We start from the raw sequence: 26,622 nt of genomic DNA on the forward strand, positions 1-26,622 counted from the left end.
CCTGGACCACCAGACTTGAAAACAGTTTCCACAAGTAGTAAGACTGATCAACATCTCCACCTACTAACCCACCCCTCCACACCCCCACAACCACTACTTTATCATTCCCTTCAGTCATCTAATGTGCAGACATTCCTGTGCCTAGATTCACTTTATGGACATACAATTAACCTACGCAACAGACACAAAATTCTGGGGGATCTTAGCAGGCCAGGCAGCATCCGTGGAAAAGGGTACAGTTGACGTTTTGTGCTGAGACCTTTCAGCAGGACTGAAGAAAAAAAATGAGGAGTCAGAGTAAAAAGGTTGGGGGAGGAGGAGAGACACAAGGTGATAGGTGAAACCAGGTGAAGTAAAGACTTGGAAAGTTGTTTGGTGAAAGAGATACAGGGCTAGAGAAGGTTGAATCTAATAGGAGAGAACATAAGGACATAAGAAGAAAGAAAAAGGGGGAGGAGCACCAGAGAAAGGCAATGGGCAGGAATGGAGATAAGGTGAGAGAGGGAAATAGGAATGGAAAATAGAGAAGGAGGGGCACTACGTGAAGTTTGAGAAATCAATGTTCATGCCATTAGGTTGGAGGCTACCCAGATGAAATATAAGGTGATGCTCCTCCATCATGAGTGTGGCATCATCGTGACAGTAGAGGAGCCCATGGACTGTTATGTTGGAATTGGAATGGGAAGCAGAATTGAAATGGGTGGTCACTGGGAGATTCCAGTTTTACTGGAGAATGGAGTATAATTGCTCGGCGATTCTCAAAGAGCATTTGTATTTGTCCTAATGTCCCCTTTATGGAAGGAGATCTTATAGCAACTTCATTAGATTTATCATTGTCTCTTCTTATAACATGATAATTGGGTGTTTCTCTGGTTGGCAGTCAGTGGTGGTCAGAATGCAGCAGGAGTTGGTGACGGGCCTTCAACTGTTTGCAATAGCTGATGACACTGAACTAAGTGGAAAAGCTAATTGTGCAGAGGATGTGGGGAGTCTGCAGAGTAATAGAGACACGGTAAGCAAGTGGGCAAGAGTCTGACGGAGTATAATGTTGATAAATGTGAGGTCATCCACTTTGGAAGTAAAAATAGAAGATCAGTTTATTATTTAAATGGTAAAAGATTGCAGCATGATGTCATACAGAGGGATTTGGCATGAATTGCAGAAGGTTGGTTTGCAGGTACAACGGGTTATCAAGAAGGCAAACGGAATGCTGGTTTTGATTGTTAGAGGGATTGAATTGAAGAGCAGAAAGTGTGTGCTGCAACTGTACAGGATACTGGTGAGGCTGCTCCTGGAGTACTGCATTTCCGGTCTCCTTACTTGGCTTTCACCAGGTTGATTCCGGTGATGAGGGGGTTAGACTATGAGGAGAGATTGAGTCACCTGGGACTGTACTCTTTGGAATTCAGAAGAATGAGAGGGGATCTTATAGAAATACTGTATATATAATTATGAAAGGGTAGATAAGATAGTGGCAGGAAACTTGAGATTAGAACTAAAGGACATAGCCTCAATATTCAGGGGAATAGATTTAGGATGAAGAAGAGGAGAATGCACATAGATGAATAATTAACTCAGGAAACTTTATTTTGACTAAGCAAATGGTTTTGTAACATTACATGTCAAGTCAACTGATTCAGGTTATTGGAAATGTAATTGCAAGTTGCAAGAACTCTATATATATAAGAACTATATATAAACTGCACTTCCTCACATTGTAAGTTCCTTAAACAACATTAAAATAGAAAATATTGGTAACTACTTGTCAGTTCAGGCTGTGGCTGAGCTGACAAATAGTTGCCAATACTCCCAGTTTCATGTTGTTTAAGGGAATGTGCCCAGTTACGTATTCGTGGAGGGGGTGAGGTAGGGGCATTAGGGTGAGTGTTAGGGAAGGCATGAACCAGGGGAAGTGCAGAAGTTTAACAACTAGAAAACCAGAAGCATGGGGTTCCTTTGTTTCCCCAATGACGGAGAGTCTGACAGTCATTTTGGAAATCCGTTTCCTTGGAATATGCAGCTCAATGCAGTAGATCCTCACCATCAGACTGTAACTAAGGAAGATACAAAGCATAGTGGTAAGAATTAATAGGAGGGATTTGGAGAAGAAAATGAGATTGTGAGAGCCCTTTGGAGCATACTGGATTTTGTTGGGGTACTATTACTGCAAGGTTGCACCAAAATTGGAAAGGAGATAAAATCTGAGGCACAGACCTAAAATCAACTGTTTAGATCAGAGTCCAATCCCCAGTCTCTCATCCTGGTTGGGCATCTTCAGCTTTTTTAGATTTTTACTTTCCTTTTGAATTAGGCACAGCAGTATATGGAAGGTGCTCTCAGTATTACACCTACAATAAATATCGAAACAAGTGTCCAGAAACAATCTGGATTAGTACATTGACTGAACTGTAAAGGGAGAAGGAAGCATGGGACATCCAGGCAAGAAAGCACAGTTTCTGTGAGATGGAACTGTGGCAAAGTATACTCTTTATAAATTTGCAGTATTAGTAATCATTACCGGAGTACTATATACACGTATGTTACTCAGTCCTATACGGTTCAATTTTTCTATTGTCTGTATTCTGTTAGTAATTTTTAAATATATATACTCTGTATTTGTTATATATTCTTGTATACATTAATAAAAATATTGAAAGAGGAACTGTGGCAAAGAAAGGTGGACAGAACCCAGGCCCTTGGTCCTTGTTACCAGATATGTATCAAAGCATCAGCTCATGCCTCCTTCCAGTATAGTGACTGTGATGCAGTTATCCTGCATTAGTAGCAGTTATGAAGGAGCAGAAATGTGAATAAACTCAGTATTAAGGTTTGAAGGTTATAAAGAGCAGAGTTGAACTATTGCATATGATTCATCAAAGTTGCATTGAGAATCACTGCAATTGTGTAAAAGGCCATAAATAGATTTGACGGGAGAAATAAAATTGAAGCCAAACATTACCCTTGCAAGCCAAGTGGAGATGTTCAAAGAAATGACCATCTAATCTAAATTTCTGTTACCACTGTCAAAGACGCCCCAAGAAGAGCAGTTTCAAGAACACTGTACTGAAAGGGAGATTGGGGACCCTGACAGTGGGAAGGAAGGAAAAGAAAAGTTTTGCCTCTTCTGAGTTTATACTGTACCATTCTCCAGTGGCTTCACAGCACTTTGAAAAGTGGATGTAAATTGTCAGAAATTGCTAAAATTAAGAGGATGAATGAAAATCAGAAATTCTCTAAACACACCTTCTTAAGATAAATTGAGGTAGAAGACTTGGGGGCTAATATTACTTCAATGGGGAAAAAACTGCTTTTCATACAAATTTTTATGTAAATCTAAAATATTATGGTTTAACAAACTGGAAGGAAACAAACCATACTAATTTTGAAATTTAAAAAAATTAACTTGCACATATAAAACTCATTTCATAACCTTGGTATTTTGCAAAGTTTTAAAAACCAACTATGTATTCTTGAAATGTGATGACTGTATAATTTAAGAAATATGACATCAAATTTAAACAGAGCATAATCCCACAAACACGATGGTGAAAATGGCCAAATGAGCCTCCTCTTGGTTTTGTTCAGGTGATAAATGTCAGCAGGGTACCTGAAAAAAAGTACCTTGTAAATGGAGTCATGGGATTCATCAGAGATGGTAGACGGGAACAAATACCCAATTACAATGATGACTTCTGAGAAGTTTATATAACTAAACAGCACACCCCATACAGATTTCCAGTTTTGTGAAGAAGCGTCAGTGGCATAAATATCTGTTGAATGATTTAGAAATACTGAATTCAAGTGTGATTTGCATTTCTCAAATCAGGGAACTTTGTTGATTTGAGCAATGGGTCGTCAACTATCTTTAATTAGCTAATTAAATCCATCCTTATAATTTAAATAAATAATTTTAAACATTTATGCTGGTTACATTGTCCTTCTTGACTTCTCCCTACTGTGATTATTCAAGTCTTTTGAAAAAGGAACATATTCTTTTTCTTTTAGAGCTAGTCTTTCCATCTAACAAAAAGCATTCTGCTTGCTTTCTTCAGTTCCAACCTACGTCACCACATATTTTCACTAAAAAAAATTAAAACGTAGAACCATAGAAAACCTACAGCACAATACAATGCTGTGCTAAACATGTACTTAGAAATTACTAGAGTTACATAGCTTTCTATTTTTCTAAGCTCCATGTACCTATCCAGGAGTCTCTTGAAAGACCCTATCATATCCACCTCCACCATTGCCAGCAGCCCATTCCACGCACTCACCATTCTCTGTGTAAAATACTTACCCAACATCTCCTCCATGCCTTCTTCCAAGCACCTTAAAACTGTACCGTACTGTGTTAGCCATTTCAGCCCTCGGAAAAAGCCTCTGACTATCCACACGATCAATGCCTCTCATCATCTTATAATGATGTACTTTTCTTTTTTTCTTTCTCTGCTCTTACCATTTATCTTAAATGAATAAGATTGAAAAAGCTGAGGTAATTGTCTATGACCATAAAGGACCATCATTTAATCAATCAAAATACCAGATTTGGAAAATTACAGAAGTAATTTTGACAATCCCACATAAAACAGTGCTGACAAATAATTGTACCTTTAGATAACCCACAGAGCCAGCAGCGTGAGTGGTTAAGGTAAATTCTTAAGTACAATTTCAGGAGGCAAAACATTATTTTTTTTGACACACTCAGTCTTGCCAGTTCCTACATCCTCTTATTATACATCAAATTATGAAGTAAACTAGTCTGAAGGTAAGAGCGGGAATGAATGGGAATACTTGAAAAGGAGGAGTCATGGGCTAAAAGATTTGTTTTATAGTAGGTCAAAAGGGAGGAAAGCTTTGAAATAAAAGATTGTAAGTTGTGTTGTCTGCAACTTTTGCTGTTCACCTGAATTTGACCTGAATATTGATTTCAATGGAATGAGAGTGAAGTAAGAGTTTTAAAAATAGCAGATGATCTCCCTGATTTCATTGTGTGGAATACAAAATTTTACTTAATTGAAAATAAAATAGGAATAAAAATTGTGATAAATTAGAGTAATTAGTGTTTGCAATAGCCAGAAGTTAATTATTATTACAAATACTATTCTTCTAACTCTTAATTTGCAATTCGCTTTTTTAGATTACATGGTTTGATTGCAATAAAGCAATATTTCTCTTCAAATATTGACCCAGTTCTGCTGATCATATTCCTGAGATAATTGGTCTCCATCCCTAAATGCATTGACACATGACTCACCAGTATATCTGATAATATTTTCAACTTCTAATACCAAATAGTGCAATGTTGTAGCTAAGCAAAGATATGAATTGGAAAGAACTAAAAATTTGAGACACAAATAACTTTGCAGGGAGAAGGAGAATCTAAACTTCTTAAGGTAGATAGGCAGAAGCCCAAAACAAGTATATCTCCATCACCTGACAGAACATACAGCCAGAAAATCCAGCAACCGCTCTCCCTGTGGTATGAAGATGGGGTGAGTGGGCTGGAGATAGTCTTGTACTTATCCTGACCCTTGCACAGGTATATTTAAAAGATACATTCCACAGTTGACCAGGATATTTAATGAATCTAGTTTGCATTGAGTAATGCTATAGAATAGTCCCTTTCTTATCATGCACCAGGTCTTGAACAAGTCAAGAAAAGAGACAAGATTTGATTTATAATAAATGGATATTGGTTATTTTGCTTTCTGAGTGGGAAATTTCTTCCTCTTCTCTGGTGTTCCACCAAAATCTTGCAAGTGTTGCAGCAGAGATTCAGCCACCATAAATATTTCAAGGTCTGAACATAAAGTATTATGTTGACCTGCTGAGTTCATCCAGCTTTTTTGTACATCTTGATTCGACCACAGCATCTGCAGTGCACTTTGTGTTTATTATTTCCCTGTAACTTGTTACAGAGATGTTTGTAAAGACATGTAATGCCTATAGAAATAATTTAATTATTAAAAGAGATGAAGAAAAATCATGCAATCTAAAGGTATATAATTATCCATACTCACATATAAAGGATTAATAAATTCTCAACTATGCAGTGGTTTTAGCCAAATAAGTTGCTTAATTTTCATGTCACGCAATACAATCTAATTATGTTGGAAGAATCCAAGTGCCCCAGGTCAGCCAAGGAAATTCTATTCAGTTTCCAACCAATATTGGGCAATGACCAGTTAATGTTGTACAATATTCTTCATATAGTTGTTGTAAAGTAATCCTCTATTTTGATCAGACTGACAGTAGGAAATACTGTGTTCCTCTTTCCTCCACTATCTATTGCTCATAATATGGTGTACATCATTTCAGCAGTTTCCTCTTGTTATGGTTGCATCAGATCCATAACTACTGTTGTGTAACTATAACTTGTTACGTACCCCGTAACTGGGTGTCTGACCAGCAGAGAAAGAAGAATCCGTTGGAGTCTGGTGGTACCAAACTAAAGGTGTTTATTAGTAAACTACACAATACAATATCAAAAATGCAAATATACATATAAAACAAGTTTGCAGTAATAAACCTCAAAGTGTAGGAATAATAATAATCAATAATAAACAAGCTCTATCGATGTCTAGGGGTAAATAAATTGTCATAGGAAAGTATAGAGTTTAGTTCATAAATGCTGATGTAGTTATGGTTGTTGTATTGAAATCATTGGGGAGAGAGAGAGAGAGAGAGAGAGAGAGCGAGATGCAACAGCAACAGCTGCGGCTGGCAAACCTTTTGTGGCTTTCTTAATCCGTCGTGTCGTTGTGGCCATTCAGTTATGACCCCTCTGTTCTTCAGCCAGACCGTTCTTCTGTGGTGGACTCGTCACTCTGGCATGAGTGGACACACACACAAGTCCCCACCGGCCCTGCTGTAACACTGTGAGCTTTACTGACCGATCTCCTGGTTCGGTCTCCGAAGCCCCCACCTTTCTGTGGGTTCCCAACACTCAGTCAGTGTCCACTGGTGTGTCTGAAGGGTGTCTCTCCAGACCTGTCTTTTATCCCCACTCACGGGGTCTCAGCTATCCATCAACTCTGAATGACCGTGTCCATCAAATCAGGCCACTCCTGCTATCTCCTGAGGAATGTTAACGAGCAAAGTAAAGTCCTTGTAGTGGAAGATAAATAATCCAGGAAGAGTCAAAATACAGTAAATCAACAGTCTCTCTCCCCCTCTTATCTGTAGCAGATGTTCTTGCCTAGGCTTTATCTCTCTCTCAATAGCAGCATAGCAACAGCAATAGTTCGTAGTTCTCAGGAGGGGGGAAATGGTTAACTCTGCACCCCATTGTCCATCAGGTCTGTCCATCACTCATAACAAACTGGAGAAAGTGTTCTAGAAAATCCAGAATGAGGTACATGTCAAAATTCTTTGACAACTTTGACAGTGGCCCAAATCCGTTGAAGTTAGAAGATATTGACATGTCCAACGCGACTTGGCCTGAATCGTCCACTGTCCCTTGCCACACTTTGACCACTAAAATAAAATGCCTGGGTCATTCATATGTTGCATTTCCGGTTTATCCCAGTTCTTTCTTTGCTCAAGATGTGTGACAAATACGGGCAGGAAATTGCAATGATCCAATGGTGAAACCAGACTGGCGTTTGGAATATAAGAATTCTTCCCTCCACTCTGTCCAATCTCGAAAAGACAACCGCTTATATGGCATCATCTGGACTCATAATATCCTCAGCGGCTAAAACTGTCTGGTCTGCAAATGGATTTGCATGGTAACTTCAATGGGACTGCTCTGGAAAGGTCACAAATGCCTTCAGAAATTGGATACACTTTCTAATCCGTTTTCCTGAAGTTGCAAGATTTGCAGCCAAGCACCAGCATTTGATGTGAAGACAATATCCTGCCCTCACTCAAAAATTATAGTTCTCTCCATGACATTGCCATGTCCCCTTTTTGCTATTCTCCTTCAGCCTAGTAAGCCTTAGCTAGTGTTCAGAGCCTTTGCAGCTGTGGTATGCCCCAGATGAAGCCAAAAGTACAAAGATCATTGTCACTTAGATCCACTTCCTTTGACCTCACAGTCTTTGGCAAGGTCAGCAGCAGGAATAGGAGTTAGCACGTTCCGGCACTACTTTGTGACTTGCCCTCCCTTTTCCGCCCAGCTGATTTTCTAGGCCAGTCACGCCATATAAATTATAAAAAGGGAAAACAGAGTCTTGTGTTTAGCATGTGCTCTTCCTGAATACTATCATGTGGCTTAATCCACACTGCTTTTCGTAAAGCAACAATTCTTTGAAGAGAAAACTAGAATTGCACCATATGTTGATCACATGCATGGGCTGAACTTTTAAGAAAGAAAATAACAATAAAGAAATTTCCTGGTAAAAACAGAATATTTCAACAGATCTTTCTTAGGAAAAATTATTGATTTTTTAAATATGCTGCTATCAAACCACCTACCTACTGACAATGCAGTAAATTTGAAAATTGGGTCCCAGAGGTCATTCTTATGATCTCGCTGCAATTTTAGAGTTATTACAAAATAATTAAAGAATTGTGACTTATTCTGTATAGACTTTTAAGTGTCAACCAGGTGCAAATAAATATAATCTTCTTCTGCTTGATTGGAAGATATATTTTTGAGTCACGGTGATATAATTGAAGGCATTGAATAAAATTCAAGATTCATGATTGTTGTTTAAAGTTATTTTCTGTACACTAGTGTAAAGGAGAACAAAATAGTTGTTACTCTGGATCCAATGCAGCACAAAGAAAAAACATAAAGAACAATAATAATAAAAAAACTCAATAAATACTAATAGGTAAGACAGTTTATATACAGAGATGATTGTATGTCTATAAAGTGATGCTAGGCATTGGAATGTCTGTACATAAAATACTCTGACAGGAAATGTTAAAAGCAGTGATGGTGGGGTGTGTTCATGGGAGGAGGGGTTGATCAGCCTTACAGCTTGGGAAACTGTTTTTGAGTCTTTTGGTCCTGGTGTGGATTCTACATAACATCCTCGCCGGTAGGAGTGTGAGTGTTGATCCTTCCTGTCCGCCACAGTGCAGTTTCTCTACCATGTCGTGATGCAGAATGCTCTCTACTGCACATCTGTAGAAGGTTGTAGGAAATGATCTATATATTCCAGCTCTCTTCATCCTCTGTGGTGAGTTTTGATTGTGTAGAGTGTGTTCTGGGACCACGAGAGCTCGTGTGAGGTGTACACTCCCAGGAATTTGAAACTGCTTGCAGTTTCCACTGCTGTGCCATTGAGGTAAAAGGGGGTGTGAGGGGTGCGAGTTCTTCTGCAGTCAATTACCATCTCCTTTGTCTTGTGCAACATTGAGGAAGTGGTTATTTGCCTAGCACCAGGCATTGAGCTCCTCCACCTCCTCCCTGTAGGTCTTCTCATCTACATTAGTGACAAGCCCTGCGTCATCAGCGAACCTGACAATGGGTGTTTGGCCATGTGAGCAGAGTGTACAGCATTGGGCTCAGCACACACACCCGGGGGGCACCCGTGTTGAGTATGATGAGTTGGGAGTGGTGGTTGTGCATCCTACCTACCTGAGGTCTGTTGGTTCGGAAGTGCAACACCCAGTTGCACAGTGGTGTATTTAGACCGAGGAGTAGGAGTTTGTTCACCAGGGTCTGGTCTGTGGGACAAATGTGCTGAATACCAAACTGAAATCTAGAAACAGCATTCTGACATAAATGTCCTTGTTTTCTAGATGTGTCAGGGCCAGGAGCATGACAGATCTTGTGGCATTTGTCATAGAGCGGTTCTGTTAGTAAGTAAGCATACTGGTGAGTGTCCATTATGGCAGGAATGGAGTTTTATATGTATGCCATTAACCGCTGTTCAAAGCACTTCATGGTGATTGGCATCAGTGCCACCGGGCAATAGTCGTTTAGTTCTGAAAGTGTCGAGATCTATGATACCGGGACAATCGTAGCTGATTTGAAGCATTTGGGACAGCAGCCTGGATGAGTGAAGTGTTGAAGATGTCACTGAGCTGGTGTGCACACTCACTGAGTACTCGGCCTGGGATGTCATCTGGCCCAGCAGCCTTACGGGTGGTTGACTCTCGGAGAGTCCTTCTTATGCCTGCTGCTTACCTGGGTGGAGGGGCGGGGGGGGGGGTGCAGAAATAGACATGAAATACAATGAGCTAAGTTGTTCAATTGCTCAATCTAAATTGTTGAAAATCTGTGTAAGGTGCCACTCACTGAAAGCATTCTTATCTTTGTTCAAAAAAGTTAAGAAGTAGATTTTGTTATCAAAGTACACATATGTCCACCATATACAACTCTGAGATTTATTTTCTAGTGGGCATACTCACCAAATCTATAGACTAGCAACTATAACAGATGCGGTGAAAGACCATCCAACAAGGGCATTCAGAGAGCAGAAGACAACAAACCGCAAATGCAAACAGAAGAAGCAATAATATCAGGAAGTAAGCAATAAATATTGAAGATTGAATAAACACCACATAATCTAGACTGACAACTGTTTAGGGGTGTGAAGCAAACGTATATGCCTGCTGCACTTGAACCACCATTTAAAATATGTGATGAGATTAATATTTAGATAGACACACCTTCTCAAAAGCAAACAAGGTCTCCCACGTTTCTGGACAACACTTAGATTTCACCCGGCATTTGAAACTGCTAATCTAACTGCTCATTTAATTGTTGTGGTGAATTGGCGTACAGGAGCAAGAAATGCCAACTAGTGGAGTGGTGCCGCAGCAGCAAACTGGCGGTCTACGTCAGTAAGACAAAAGAGCTGATTGTGGACTTCTGGAAGGGTAAGACAAGGGAACATAAACCAATCCTCATCGAGGGATCAGAAGTGGAGAGAGTGAGCAGCTTGAAGTTCCTGGGGTGTCAAGATCTCTGAGGACCTAACCTGTCATGAGGTGGGGACAAGGGTGCTGGGAGAGGACCCACACGCAGGACACAAACACGTCTTTCTTAGGTACAATAAAATAGTGTTTATTACTCGCTACACAGAGGATCGGGAAATTGAGGACAAAGAGGAACATGAATCTCGGACTAGGGGACTAGGGATTTGGATCGCCACGGACCTGGAACTTGGAGACAGGGAACTGGGACAGCCGCGGACCTTGGACTTGGACAGGGGGAACGTGGACAGCCGCGGCCATGACTGGGACCCTGGGGACTGGGACTGCCACGGCCCTTGGACTTGGAGACTGGGACCTTGATTCACCGCAGCCAGACACTTGGATACCATGGATCGCTGCAGCCAGAAACATGGACACCAAAACACAGGACAAGGAATCTTGAACCAGGACTCCTCCTTCAGATCAGTCATCGAGCCGGGACTCTCCATCAGGGGGTAGACACAGACACTGGGCATGACATCGAGCCGGGACTCCGCCTTCAACTCAGGCACCGAGCCAGGACTCCTCCTCAGGGGTAGACATGGACAATGGGCATGAACGTCGAGTCAGGACTCCGCCTTCAACTCAGGCACCGAGCCAGGACTCCTCCTCGGGGTAGACACAGACAATGGTTATGAACCTCGAGCCAGGACTCTGCCTTCAACTCAGGCACCAAGCCGGGACTCTTCGAGGGGTAGACACAGACACTGGGCATGACATCGAGCCGGAACTCCACCTTCAGCTCAGGTACCGAGCCCGGACTCTTCGAGGGGTAGACACGGACAAGGGGCATGAACGTCGAGTCAGGACTCCGCCTTCAGCTCAGGCACCGAGCCGGGACTCTTCGAGGGGTAGACACGGACACTGGGCATGACATCGAGCCGGAACTCCACCTTCAGCTCAGGCACCGAGCCGGGACTCCTCCTCAGGGGGTAGACACAGACAATGGTTATGAATCTCGAGTCAGGACTCTGCCTTCAGCTCAGGCACCGAGCCGGGACTCTTCGAGGGGTAGACACGGACAAGGGGCATAAATGTCGAGTCAGGACTCCGCCTTCATCTCACCCCTGGCAGATTGACCTTGCCCGGACCCACTCTGGCGACGGAAGGTGAATTGCTGGTACTCCGATGCGGGCTGGGTCACTCTGGTGATGGAAGGTGAATTGCTGGTACTCCGATGCGGGCTGGGTCACTCTGGTGATGGAAGGGGAATTGCTGGTACTTCGATGCGGGCTGGATCACTCTGGCGACGGAAGGGGAATTGCTGGTACTTCGATGCAGGCTGGATCACTCTGGTGACGGAAGGGGAATTGCTGGTACTCCGATGCGGGCTGGATCACTCTGGCGACGGAAGGTGAATTGCTGGTACTTCGATGCGGGCTGGATCACTCTGGCGACGGAAGGTGAATTGCTGGTACTTCGATGCGGGCTGGATCACTCTGGCGACGGAAGGTGAATTGCTGGTACTCCAATGCGGGCTGGATCACTCTGGCTTGTCGTAGCAGCGGCGACTTGCGAAGGCTTCTTAACACTCTCACCCCGAACAGCTAAAGCCAAGCTCAAGGGACATGTGAAACGGAATTAGAAGGGAACAAAGCGTCAATGGTCCGGATCGCAACCTAACTAAATTTAAAGGGTAACCAATCCGGACCATGACATAACCTGGTCCCAACATATTGATGTAATTATAAAGAAGGCAAGACAGTGACTATACTTCATTAGGAGTTTGAAGAGATTTGGTATGCCAACAAAAACACTCAAAAACGTCTATATATGTACCATGGAGAGCATTCTGACAGGCTGCATCACTGTCTGGTATGGAGGACCTACTGTACAGGACCGAAAGAAGTTTCAGAGGGTTGTATATTTAGTCAGCTCCATCTTTGGTATTAGCCTACAAAGTACCCAGTACACCTCCAAGGAGCAGTGTCTCAGAAAGACAGTGTCCGTTTTAAGGACCTCCAGCACCCAGGGCATGCCCTTTTCTCATTGTTACCATCAGGTAGGAGGTACAGAAGCTTGAAGGCACACTCTCAGCGATTCAGGAACAGATTCTTAAACCTCTGCCATCCAATTCCTAAATGGACATTGAACATGTGAACACTACCTCACTTTTTTAATATATATTATTTCTGTTTTGCACGATTTTTAACCTAGTCAATATACATATACAGTAATTAATCCACACATTTATTTATTTATTATTTTCTTCGTCTTCTATATTATGTATTGACATTGAACTGTTGCTGCTAAGTTAACAAATTCCATGACACATGCTGGTGATAATAAACCTGATTCTGATTCTGATTTTCCTTTGACAGCACCATTACATAAAAGTGGACCTTCCTTTCTTGTTACATCTGCTAAGCAATATAACATTTCTTAGTTGACTTAATTAATTACTTAAATTGCAGAAATCCATTGATTGTTCCATCATACATACATTATATCCTATTTAACATCCCATTGGCTTAGACTTTACTCACGATCAATTATTCCTGTTACAGTTAATAAACTGTACTAATGAAGCATCCCCAACTGAAATGTCCCACAGCACAAGCATTTAATCTGTTTTGTTTGTTTTCAAGATTATATTTTTATTTGTTTTATTCTCACCACCCTAACTATTCACACACTTTGGTGTTTTGAAGTGCATTTCATCTTTAAAATTGTGCCCCTTTTTTCTCATGTTATCTTTGTTCTGCATCGTTTAACTGTATAATTTCCATCTGACAAGGAATCCATATCTAAAGCCACTCTATAAACCTTGACTGAGCTGTTGAGAATTTCCGTCATGTCCATGTTTGTTTCATGTTTTCAGTACCCCCATTTATTTTGCTCTCCATAAATTTAAAATTCTTTCTACAGAATGGGACATACAAAATGCTGGAGGAACTCAGCAGGTCAGTCAGCACCCATGGAAAGGAATGAATAGTTGATGTTTTGGGCCAAGACCCTTCATCAGTCTTCTTTGGTTGCAGGGGAAAGTACTGGGGTACAGAGACATGTGGGTGGGGAGGGATGAGCAGACCAGAATGTCATGGAAAGAGTAATCCCTGTGAAAAGCAGAAAGGGGGTGGGGGAGGGGAGAATGTGTATTCAGTGGTGAGTCCATATTAGAGCGGGCAAAAATGATGGAGGAAGATGTTTTGGATGTGGGACAGGTGGGTGAAAGGTGAGAATCAAGGGAAACCTATTGTTCTTCTGCCTGTTTCAAAGCAGATGTGCAGCAAATGGAAATATGTCTGAGGTCCATCGATTATGCAGACAGGAAGGAAGACTTTGGCAGCATCTTGAGAACAGACAAGGTGGAGATAGATAAATTGAGGAGAAAGGGATTGATTGCACCCCTACATGAGGCAAAACGGGAGGAAGTCGTGAAAGAATCAATTCCAATTCTCCAGAATGTATCCTTACTTCACACTTTCTCCACCCATCTGACTTAACATCTTATCTCTGTACACATTAATATATGGTATCCATAGTCATCTGGAGACTACCTATTTTGAAGTCCTGCTCTTTCAACTTGTTCCTAGCTCCCCATTGCCTGCAGCACCTCAGCCTTTCAAATTATGTCATTGGTACAAGTTATGGATTACAATTTCTGGTTGTATAAGGTATACATGCTTAGATAATAAATATGCTTTGACCTTTGAATTTTGAGTCATTCAGAGTTGTTTCTGAAATACGACTCATTTTTTGAATTGCATTGTGAATCATTTTTTGAATCAAGTATAGCTACTTCGAAAATAACAAGATGTCAATATTTTTGTCGCTGCATCTACTTCCTTCAAGACAAAACAGATATAATTTTTTTTATATCCAATCTGTAAGAAAACAAGTCCCTGCTGGTTCTTGATTTCTTTGCACAAACTATTTAATCTTGTTCGAGCATGGAATGAAAAACCTTCAGGCTTTTGCTATTGATTGCCTGTTCAGAATCGAATCCTTTTGTGGGAACCTATATTATACAAGAACTTCCTGTATTCCAATATTCCACAAATATGGGGTGTTATTTGGATGCTTGATGGTCTTTAGATCATTCCAAGGCAACTATTTACACATCCTCTAAATGCTTGGCATGAAGCCAATATCTTGAACACATAGTTTTGACTAAACCACAGAAAAATAATGCCTCAGCTTTGTTACAAGTAAATTCAGTGTGGCTGAAGGAGGCATTTAAATGTCATCCGTAGTAAATAGAAAGCCTATTTGTATCAAACATTTTTCCACATTGTGTTGTCCCTGCATCAAACTGTGGGATAAACTACCAGTTGTCATTACGTCTGCTTCTGGAAAGTTTTTTTCTTTGACTGCTGGTGTTAAAACTTGTTGATTCACATTCCAGTATGCAACTCCAGTGCTCCTCCCTGAAAATATTATCAGCACAAGGTAAGAAGACTGCAATCATCTGCCCACTTCACCAGAATAATAGGATTGACTAACAGGATCTTACAAAACTAAAAGGGGCAACTGCTAAATATTTGAATGAGTAATCCATTTTAGACCCAACACACCCCCAGCCAATTTCCCCATATCATCATCATTATGTGTGGTGTTGTATGACGTGGGTGATCATGGTCTTCCACCTGTCTTTAAGACCATGATTGTTCTTGGTAAATTCTTCTACAGAAGTGGTTTGCCATTGCCACTGCTGTTCTGGGCAGTGCCTTATGAGACGGGTGACCCCCAGCCATTATCAATGCTCTTCAGAGATAGTCTGCCTGGCGTCAGTGGTCACATAACCAGGACTTGTGATATGCACCAGCTGCTCATTCGACCATCCACCACCTGCTTCCATGGCTCTATGTGACCTGATTAGGGAGGGAGGGGGCTAAGCAGGTCCTACTCCTTGCCTAAAGGTGGCCTGCAGGCTAGTGGAGGGAAGGAGAGACCGACACCTCCTTTGGTAAAGAAGTATCTCCATCCCACCTCCCTGCAGATTGATTCTCTCAGTACATTTGGATGGGATTTGTCAATCATTGAGAAGACAGTGCTCATGCTGATCTCAGAGAAGGTGAATTGCAAAATTTCAGGAAGCTCCATGGTCTGGATTTCCCCTTTCTCAGGCTAAGATGTGGTCAGGCACCTTTTGTATGCTCAGTGGAAGTGATGTCATCAAAGTGGCATCAGACACATAGCAAACCAGGAAGTTAAAAGGAATAACTTTTATAGAGAGTGAAATATAGATTAGGACAGTTACAAATGACATGACTTTTAAAAAGTGGTACTTTGAAATCCATGGAATTTGAAATAATTATACAGAGGAAATGAAAGACTGTGCAATTTTTTTTCAAATTCAGAGAGGTTGCTCAGCTATAATTATGACTCACTATGTTATTTAAAACATAGCTGCATTTCTTTCAAAAAAAGTAAAATCTCCATTTTTCATAGCAAGAAAGGTGCATAAAAATTATACTAATCGATTGATGGTTTGTAATGATTGAGATGGCAGTGCATCTGTTGATGAATAGCAGTTTATGTATGTTGATCTATAACTGCACAGGTATGGACACCAGAAACTGCTGTCAATTTCATATAGTTTTGGCAAAAACGTTTAGCTTTTATAGTTAATTAAACTGCAGATTTTATGTTTGTATTATTAAAACTCTCATGGAATCTAGTTCTATCACTTTCCTGTATTGTATGTTGCTGATCATAGACGCCTACCTTATCAGCCACTGCCATTTCCAGATTACAATGTCTATTTTTTTGCTTAAACTGGTTTACTTGCTTCATCAAATCCCCTCAGCTTTATATAAAAAAAATCTCTCCTTATTTCTTTTGCTTTCCTATAAAGCTCCCCTACTCCCTCTTTCAAATTGTGCCATATTTTTTAAAGGCTAATGTCCAGAAATGTGCAGAATTTCCAGGTATTTTTATCACTTGAATACTTTTGCCTTTACTTACAAAACTGGGTGCTAATCTGTTTTCTTAACGGCCTCAGCAACTTGCCTTATTCCTTCAAGGAAGAAGCTATCTGCTGGTATTATTTAGATTATACTGGACAGGCAATATAATCTACCCAAATGTTTTCACTTCATAGTTATCTATATTAAATTGCATCTGCCACATATCTGCCCATTTCCTTATTCTTTCCCATATCTTTATGAAATTTTCAACTAACATAATAACTATCGATATAAGTTTCATATAATTCACAGACTTCATAATTGCTCTGTTTTCACTCAAATCCAGATCATACATCAAAGTTCAAAGTAAAATTTATTATCAGAGTACATACATGTCACCACATACAACCCTGAGATTCTTTTTCCTACGGGCATACTTAGCAAATCTATAGAACACTAACTGTAAACAGGATCAATGAACAACAAACTGTGCAAATGCAAATATAAATAAATAGCAATAAATAATGAGTATGAAGTAACATGAAACTAAAGTGCATGAAGTAACAAGATGAAGAGTCCTTAAGGTGAGACCATCAGTTGTGGGAACACAAGAAATAGAATTGGTGTAGTTATCCCCTTTTGTTCAAGAACCTGATGGTTGAAGGGTGGTAACTGTTCTTGAACCTGGTGGTACGAGTCCTGAGGCACTTATATCTTCTACCTGATGGCAGCAGTGAAAAAAGAGCATGGCCTGGGTGGGGAGGATCTTTGATGATGGATGCCGCTTTTCTATGCAGCAGTTCATGGAGATGTGCTCAGTGGTTGGGAGGGCTTTACCCGTGATGTACTGGGCTGAATCCACTACCTTTTGTAGGATTTTCTGCTCAAAGGCATTGGTGTTTCCATACCAGGTCGTAATGCAGCCAGTCAACACACTTCTCACCAAACATCTATAGAAGTTTGACAAGGTCTTTGATGACATGCTGAATCTCCACAGACTCCTGAGGAAGTAGAGGTGTTGTTGTGCTTTCTTTACAATTATATTTATATGATGGGTCCAGACAGCTCCTCTGAGATAGTGACATTGAGGAGTTTAAAGAGAAAAGAAGTATTCCTAATATTGACTGCTGATGTATCTCCCTGCCTCTAACTTACCTACGTCTCTGGAGTCATAAATTAATTCATTCACCACTAATCTCTTAGCCTGTTACTACCATTTCTTTATTATCATATGTTTCAGCTTTCCTCTAATGCTCATTATATTGCAATTAATCAAATGTCTTTTCAAACTCTGCAAAATGTATCACACCATTTTCACCAATCCTTCCGATTACATTATCAAAAAGAAAGATTAATGACTTTGGTGTCAAGGCAACATAAATAGAAACACAAGCCTATATCTATTACTGCCATAAACTATGTAATTCATTTTTGTTTAAAAGAAGCATGGGATTAAATTGTCGTCTCTGTTTTATCTATCTGTGCAGTAATGGTCCAGAGCACGTTCAATGTTTGTTCCAAAGTATTTAAATATGGAAATCAGTGTCCTCCTCCCAGTGAAATGGAAAATGGAATAGCCACTTTAGGCCACTCTGAAAGCTCAGGAAAATTGTTTGTTTCCAGCTGTCTAAGATTTTTATGGGGCATAATATAACCTGAGTACTGCTGCTTACTCAACAGAAATCCCTCAAGTTGTTTCATTCACTCAATGATACCCCTCCCTATGGAGAAATTTCCTTTTTGAAATGCTGCACGAGTCCCCTCGCCTCTTCCATCACTGCCATCCAGGCACCTAAACCGCTCTTCCAAGTGAGGCAGAAGTTCACTTGCACCTCTCTTAACCTTCTCTACTATATTTGGTGCTAGGGATGTGGCCTCCTCTACATTGTTGAGTCTAAGTGGAGAATAGGCAACTGTTCTGTGGAACACCTTCCACTTTGTCTGCAGTGGCCAACTCCAGCTTCTGGGTGCACATCATTTCATCTGTCCTTTCCATTCATACACCAACCTGTCTGCCCTTGACCTTCTCCATTGCTAGGGAAAGGTAAACTACAGATTAGACAAACAGCTTCTCATTGTCTACTTGGGCAATTTTCAACCCAATGGTGCAATCGTTGAATCCAGTTCAAGTCCAGTTTCAGGTAAATAAGTGCTCTCCTCCCAGAGAAATCCCAGATGTCCACCGAGTTTTCTTCTCCCTTTGTTCATTCCTGCCATCCTCACCCCTGGACTGGTTACATGGATCCATTATCCCCTTCCCATCTGGTTCTGCCGATCATCTACCCTTCTACATACTAGAAAATATACAGGCTACCTTCCTGTTCCCTCTCGGCCCTGATGCAATGAAATCATCAAAATAGGTTCACTGTACATTTACTTTAATGCAGGCAGTGCGGTAAATAAGTTTGATGAGCAAAAGGCATCATGAGGGAATATGATTTGATGTTGATAATGGAAACTTGGCTCAAAATGGGGAAGGACTAGCACTAAATATTCGTGGATACAAAGGATTCAGGAAGGAAAGAGAATGAAAGAAAGGAAGGGCTGTAGCATTAATTAACAAGAATATTATACAAGAGGGATAGGATATTACAGGGAGGTCAAAAACAGAATCTGTTTGGTTAGAGTTGAGAAACTGTAGAGGGAATATTACATTTCTGGGTGAATTCTAAGTCACCAATGAATGGGAGAGATAGAGATGAGCAATTATGCAGGAAAATTACATGGAAGTGAAAATCTGAGTTTGCAGTTAGAACATTACCGTAGTTATCCCAACTCTAACAGGGACAGTAATGGCATTAAGGGCAGAGATGATGAAAAAATGTAAAACAGTATCCAGTGTAGTATATTTCTGGAAAAAGAAAGATGGTTTGCTAGATTTCGTTCTGGGGAATGAGATGGGTTAAGAGCATAAGTTTCCTTTGGGGAACATTAAGGATACAGTGCCAATAATATCTTAAGATTTAGGTCAGCTTTCGAAAAGGAGCAATCCTAAGTAAAAATGGGCCAGTGGATGAGAGTGGATTTTGTTAAGGTAAGTTGGAACAAAAGTAGACAGGTAGTAGAATAATGGGCTTCCTTTAAGGCGGAGATAGTTCAGATACAGCTAAGCCACACTTCCATTAGGGGCAAAAGAGCAGCAACAAATCCAGGCACGAAGGAAGACATCCAAAAGGCTGATATATGTTGGGTTGTAAATACTAGTGAGAAACAGATAGATTATAAAAGTAACTAGATGGGTACCAATATCCCGGCTGGGAAGTTCACTTATGCTATTCAGAAGGGTTTCAACTAGTTTGGTAGTGATGGAAACTGGAACCTGAGGTCAGAAAGTGGAGGTATTGAAAGGAAGGTAGGTGTTCATGACCAGTACGAATAGGTGGGAGCAAGGTGGAGACACAAAGGGATATAATCTTCCTGTCTTCTCTAGCCACAGACAAAATCCCAGGAGACTGGTGAGTAGCTGATATTGTTCCATTTTTCTGGAGGGAATTAGGGATATCCTGGAAACAGTAGATCGATGAGACTCATGTCTGTGGTAAGGATGTTACTGGAGAAGATTCTCAGGGTTAGGATTTATGAGCATTTGCTCAATGTTAACCAGGGACAGTTGGAATGGCTCTATCATGTCTGCGATTTTCGAGAAGGTGTGGTCTATGGGACTTATTCTGACTTGTGTTGATCTGCAGGGATCCATACTGGAAAGGGGGGGTGGTGTGTGTGTGTGTGTGTGTGTGTGTGTGTGTGTGTGTGTGTGTGTGTGTGTGTGTGTGTGTGTGTGTGTGTGTGTGTGTGTGTGTGTGTGTGTGTGTGTGTGTGTGTGTGTGTGTGTGTGTGTGTGTGTGTGTACACATTGATGGGTGGGCTATTAAGTTTGCAGCTGTTTATGAAGATCGATGGTGTTATAGGTCAAAGGAAGGTGGTGCAAATTTCCCACAATATTTGGCTGGAACCCGCTGCATACAGGATGGTGGGGGGGGGGGGGTTGCAAGTCGTATTGTGCCCTTTGAAAGGGAATTAATTAAATATAACGGACAAGAATTTGCAAAGACATGGAGAAAGAGGCACAAACAAGAGAAAACCTGCAGATGCTGGAAATCTGAGCAACACACACACAAAATGCTGGAGGAACTCAGCAGGCCAGGCAGCATCTATGGAAAAAAGTACAGTCAGCATTTCAGGCTGAAACCCTTTGGCAGGACAGCTGAGAAAGAATCATTGGTCAGATCTCTGGAGTTGCTGTAGTAGAGAGCCAGCAAGGGTATGACAGGTTGAATGACCACTTCTGTCTGTAACGATTCCATGGTTTGTTGGTATTTTACTGTAAAATAACTGAACCATGAAAATAGAAGATTCAAAAAGTCTTATTCCTGTTATACTGGTGAGACATTGTGTACAGGTCCAATCTGCATTCAGGAAGAGGGAGTCTTTAGAAAAGTGAAATGTTGAGAGTTCAAGGCCAACACGTTCCCATAGAGTGAAGGGTAAGGAAAGCAGGTGTATGGAAGTCCTGATGTCCAGGGATAGTTGCAGATAAAGAGGAAAAAAAAGGAAGCTTGTAAGAGGAATGGAGAACTGAAAGCGTGGAGGAGTGGGGTGTGTCTTCAGGAGTATAGATAGTGCCTGTTTAGGGGTGGGAGGCTTAAAAAATAGAAACTGAAAATATAAAGAGAGGCTGCAAAATATCTATGGTAGATAAGATCAAGAAAAATACAAAGGGGCTTTTAAGTATATTAAGAACAAATGGGTAATTCAGGAAAGAGTTGGGCCCATTGGGGAGCAGAGTTACAGTCTACACGTGGCACCACAGTACATGGACGTGGTCTTAATTAAATACTCTTCATGTGTATTCACCAAAGAGAAAGATGCTGCGGAGATTTTATTTTGGTCAGTGAGATTCTAGAGCATGTTAAAACTGAAATGGAGGAAATATTATGTTTCTTAGAAGACAAAGGTGGATCAATCCCACGGGCCTCCTGAGATGTATTCCAGGCTGCCATGGAAACCATGACCTGGCAGAAAATCTTAAATTTCTGATGCTGCAAGTGAGGAGCCAGATGACTGGAAGTCAGCAACATGGGACTTTTATTCAAGAAGGGGAGCAGGATAAAACAGGCATTGATAGGGCAGTTAATCTGACATCAGAGAATTACTGAAAAAAAGTGAGTAACAGGATTAACCTATACTTGGAAAAGCAGGGATTGATCAAGGATTTATTGTTTCGTATTCACATATAGAATGATCCTTGTGAGTTGCTGTCAAGCCTCCCGGTGTGTTACATATTGAATGGAATGTGAGATGGCATTCTGGGTAGACGACTTGCAAATGAAATAAACAGCAGCACATTTGTTCCACACCTCGCCGTCTCTCATGTGTGCTATTCACGGCCACCCAGCTTCCCACAACCACAAACACAACAACAGGCGACGAGGTGACAAGTCCTCGCAACATACTTATTGCTTTGTTCCCCTTGGCAAGAAAAGTCCGAGTGAAAAGACGATGCTGCACCCCGCGAGATGCTGCAAGAAGTGTGATGAGTTAAGAATCTGAGGGGAGAGAACGAGAACTGGACGGTTAAATAAAACAAATAAGCGAGGGAGAAGACGTTAACTTTTCTGGAACATGGTAGTGTTTGAAAGTGTTTGGAATTACAGGGCCTTATGACAAAATGATAGAGCAATGGGGGTCATATTCTGAAAAATTTGAATATCTTGCACTGGCAAATCAAATTTCAGATGATATTCATGTTCCAACTTTTCTGACTGTGATGGGTGCAAAAATGTTTAATTTATTACGCTGTCTAGTGCAACCTGCTGAGCCTGGAGATAAGCCTGATAAGGATATAGTTTAAACCTTAAGGCACCACTATTCACATAAACCTTTGATTACTGCTGAGAGGTTTAGACTTCATTATAGGAATCAAGAGGAAGGCGAGTCTGTTTCAGAGTTTGTGGTGGTTCTGAAGCAACTGTCTGAACCCTGTGATTCTGGGCAGATACTGAATGACACATTATCTGATAGACTCATATGTGGTCTGTGTAGTGAGGCAATTCAGAAACACTTGCTTACAGAAGGCAGACTAACATTACAGAAGGCAATTGAGATGATTATATCTTTGGAGATAGCAGATAAAGGAGCACAACTATTAACTACACCTTTCTCAGTTCATAAAGTTTCTATTAACTTTAAGAATAACGCACCTAAGAGCAATCAATGTTACTGGTATGGCAAAACTGGGCATTCAATGCTGCTATAAGGATTTAGATTGGTGAAACTGAGGCAAAAAGGGACACATTGACAGTGCCTGTAAAAGTAAAAGGACACTGTCAACCAAAAACACTGCAAAGAAGAAAAATGACTTTTAGAAGAACAAAAAGAAATATGAGAAAAAGATGGAACCTACTGAGGACAGACTGAGTGACTCTCACTCTGTGCTTGAAAGGCTTTATATGCTTTATCTGTTTCAGGACACGAAGATGGCTATTGGATGAGCTCAAGGTTGGATGGGGCCACAATGGACATGGGTGCTGCAGAATCGTTGGTGTCAGAAATAGCTTACAAGGAGCTTACCCCAGAAGGAGCAAGGTTGACTTTAAAGATTTACACTGGTGAGGTTGTTCCATTGAGGGGAGGTGTACATGTTACAGTGGAGATTAACAGAGAAAGAAACTTGCACTGCACGTTTTTAAGGGAATTATTCAGCACTGCTAGGCTGCCCATGGTTGGAGCAGCTCAAACTCAACGAGGTGGACTTGATTGGTGGGAGCACTGGTCTATAAGAAGTATTGAAGAAATGCACAGGAGTACTCAATGGAGAAATGGGCAGTATGAAAGGAATCACTGTTAAGCTGGCTGTTAAAGCCCCTGGATTCTTAGCGGAGTGGCGGAGGTGGCTGCTGAGCCTCGGTGGCAGCATGGATAAAAAAAATATGGATTGAAGAAAAAGATCAATTAAATGATACAATAAAAATGTGTGGCATGAAGAAACCATATAGATATTCCAAGGAAAAGCTACTAGAAATCAGGGAGTACCCATAGGCAAAGCAAAGACCAGCATGGCTTATGGAAAAATGTGACAGTGAAGGCATCTGGAACCCTGACAAGCATCATGCATCCTTGCATCGCAGTTCTGACAGGAGTCTGTCACTGAATGGAACGAAGAAGGACCGTGCTTCAGATTTGGAGAGAGCAGTTCTCAAATGAAAAACTTACAGAATAAGGGAAGAAGATCCTGGTGTTGTGCTGAATCTTTGGTGGTGGCTATCATGTGACCAATACCTCCAATAGTCGATGATCTGGAAGCCCATTGGCAAATAAAGAGAATGAAAATATTGGTGGGTTGAAGCACCAGTGGAGAATTGGAAGTGGGTGCATAATAACATCAAGGACCTTTGATCAGAATGGCAGAGACAAAGGCTTGCATGTCAGAGGCTCTACAGAAGAAGGGAATGAGACTTTGATGAAAAGTACTTCTGAAGAAAGTTTCAGAATCAGAATTATTATTATTGGCATGTGTGGTGAAATTTGTTAACTTAGCAGCTGCAGTTCAATGGAATACATGATAATATAGAAAAAAATAAGTAAGTATTACAATTACAGTAAATATATATGTACTGAATAGATTAAAAATAGTGCAAAACAGAAATAATATATACCGGTATTAAAAAAGTGAGGGAGTGTCCCTGGGTTCAATGTCCATTTAGGAATCGGATGGCAGCGGGAAGGAAGCTGTTCCTGAATTGCTGAGTGTGTGCCTTCAGGCCTCTGTACCCTCTTCATGACATTGCCTTCCTGAGGCACTGCTCCTTGAAGATGTCTTGGGTACTATGTCGGCTAGTACCCAAGATGGAGCTGACTAATTTTATGACTCTCTGTACCTTCTTTCGATCCTGCACAGTACCCCCTGCCCCCCCATAACAGACAGTGATGCAGCCAGTCAGAATGCTCCCCACTCTACATCTATAGAAGTTTTCAAATGTTTTAGTTGACAAACCAAATCTTTTCAAACTCCTTGTAGCTGCATCAATATGTTGGGACCAGGTTAGATCCTCAGAGATCTTGACACCCAGGAACTTGGAATTGCTCACTATGAGGATTTGTTCGTGTTTGCTCACGGTACCCTTCCTGAAGTCCACAATCAGGTCTTTCATCATAATGACATTGAGAACAAGGTTGTTGCTGCAGCACCACGCATCTAGCTGGTGTTTCTCACTCCTGTACACCCTCTCATCTCTATCTGAGATTCTACCAACAATGGTTGTATCATCAGCAAATTTATTGATGGTATTCGAGCTTTACCTAGCCACACAGTCATGGGTATAGAGAGTAGAGCAGTGGGCTAAGCACACACCCCTGAGCCAGTGTTGATCATCAGCGAGGAGGAGACATCACCAATCCACACAGATTGTGGTCTTCCGGTCAGGAAAGTGAGTGGAGGCGATGTGATTCCTATACTGAGGAGGAACCAGAATGGTTTTCAGCTGACCCCACTGCTCAATCAGAAGCAATAGAGCTGACAAGCTTTGATGATAGAGTGCTATTGGATGAGCCCAGATGTGCAAAGTGGTGGAGGAAGCGATCAGAAACCCATAAAGAATGCAACGGTGCTGCCCAAGCAGAGATACCTCGTGTTTCCGCATCAGAAGTTGACCAAGAAGTTCCCTAGGAAACAGTTCTGCCTGACCTCTCAATGGGGGACATGAATGAGTTCTTCAGCACGGAGAAGAGAGCTTCCATTCCATCATGAGAAGATAATAAGGAGATTAATAAAAGGGCTGGTAGTTTAAAAACAATGCAATATTCAAATGTGGATGTAACACTACAGCTGTCCAGTCTCACTGCCGAGAAGGAGAAACTGAAGGAGAGGTCACAGTCTGGGGTGGTTTTGTCTGTGGAAGTGTGCGAAGCAGAACTGAAAGCTCTGAGAATGGAATCTGAGTGGAAGCTTGCCACCATGTTCATGGCGGAATTTCCGGAACTGCATCTGGTCCAAAATAAGTGCAAACAAAAGGGACCCAGATGTGACCGCTTTCAATAAGCTAGTTAATGGTATGAAAGTTTTACAATCAAAACCTCCTAGAACTCTACTCCCCCCAGCCCATAATGTGGCCTCCATTGCCAGATATTCTAGGTGATCTGCTTGGCAGTCAGAATCGTCACACACCAGTCCTTAGTCAGCAAGGCAATTTGTCATTTGTTTCCTGTCACCTCAGCTTTCTGTGGTGTCCCCTAGTGGTACTACAGTACCCAAGCCCAGATCTATACCCATACTGTACCACCAAGAGATAAAAGATGTTGGTGTCCTCCCCAGGTCATCAATACCTTTACAGGAACAGGCAAACTCCAAATAGATTGAATCTCTAGTTTAGTGACTGTCAGACCATGGGACAGAATAATACTCAGGGTTATGACTGGGATTAGAGGCAGTCTACTTTTCCCTCCAGTTTAGAAAAAAAATGTTTTTTGTTTTTGGTTGAATTTAGTCATTACTCCACTGAATAGAAATAGTTCAACAGCTGGCTTGTGAATGGGAAGGGGGAGAAACCATCAAAATAAGGGTGGGGAAGAGCTAGGTTATGCATTCATGTATATTTTAACCCTTAAGAGTTGCTGTTGAGCTCCCCTGTGTATTATATACTGGATGTAATGTGAGAGGGCATTCTGAGTAGATGACTTGCAAGCACAGTAAACAGCAGGATGTTTGGTTGTCACCTCTCTGTCTCAGTACCACAAACATAACACTTATTAGTGGGAAATCCCTCCTGACTAAATCTACTGAGCATTTTGAAGAGCAAACTTGTTATATTAATGAGGTCATTGCAATTTTATGTGGTTCTTAAGGACTTCATTGAGACCTTTAACAAGGTCCAACATGGAAGGGAGGTCCAGTGAGAAC

The 26,622-nt window shown here is 41.3% G+C and overlaps 1 pseudogene; it reads left to right on the forward strand.

Moving 5' to 3' along the window:
- The first annotated feature begins 895 nt into the window (after positions 1 to 895).
- On the forward strand, positions 896 to 25,473 carry LOC140738204 (eukaryotic translation initiation factor 4E transporter-like; annotated as a pseudogene).
- Positions 25,474 to 26,622: the final 1,149 nt, after the last annotated feature.

Source organism: Hemitrygon akajei, chromosome 14, assembly GCF_048418815.1.
Source record: "Hemitrygon akajei chromosome 14, sHemAka1.3, whole genome shotgun sequence".
NCBI classification, from domain to species: Eukaryota; Metazoa; Chordata; class Chondrichthyes; order Myliobatiformes; family Dasyatidae; genus Hemitrygon; species Hemitrygon akajei.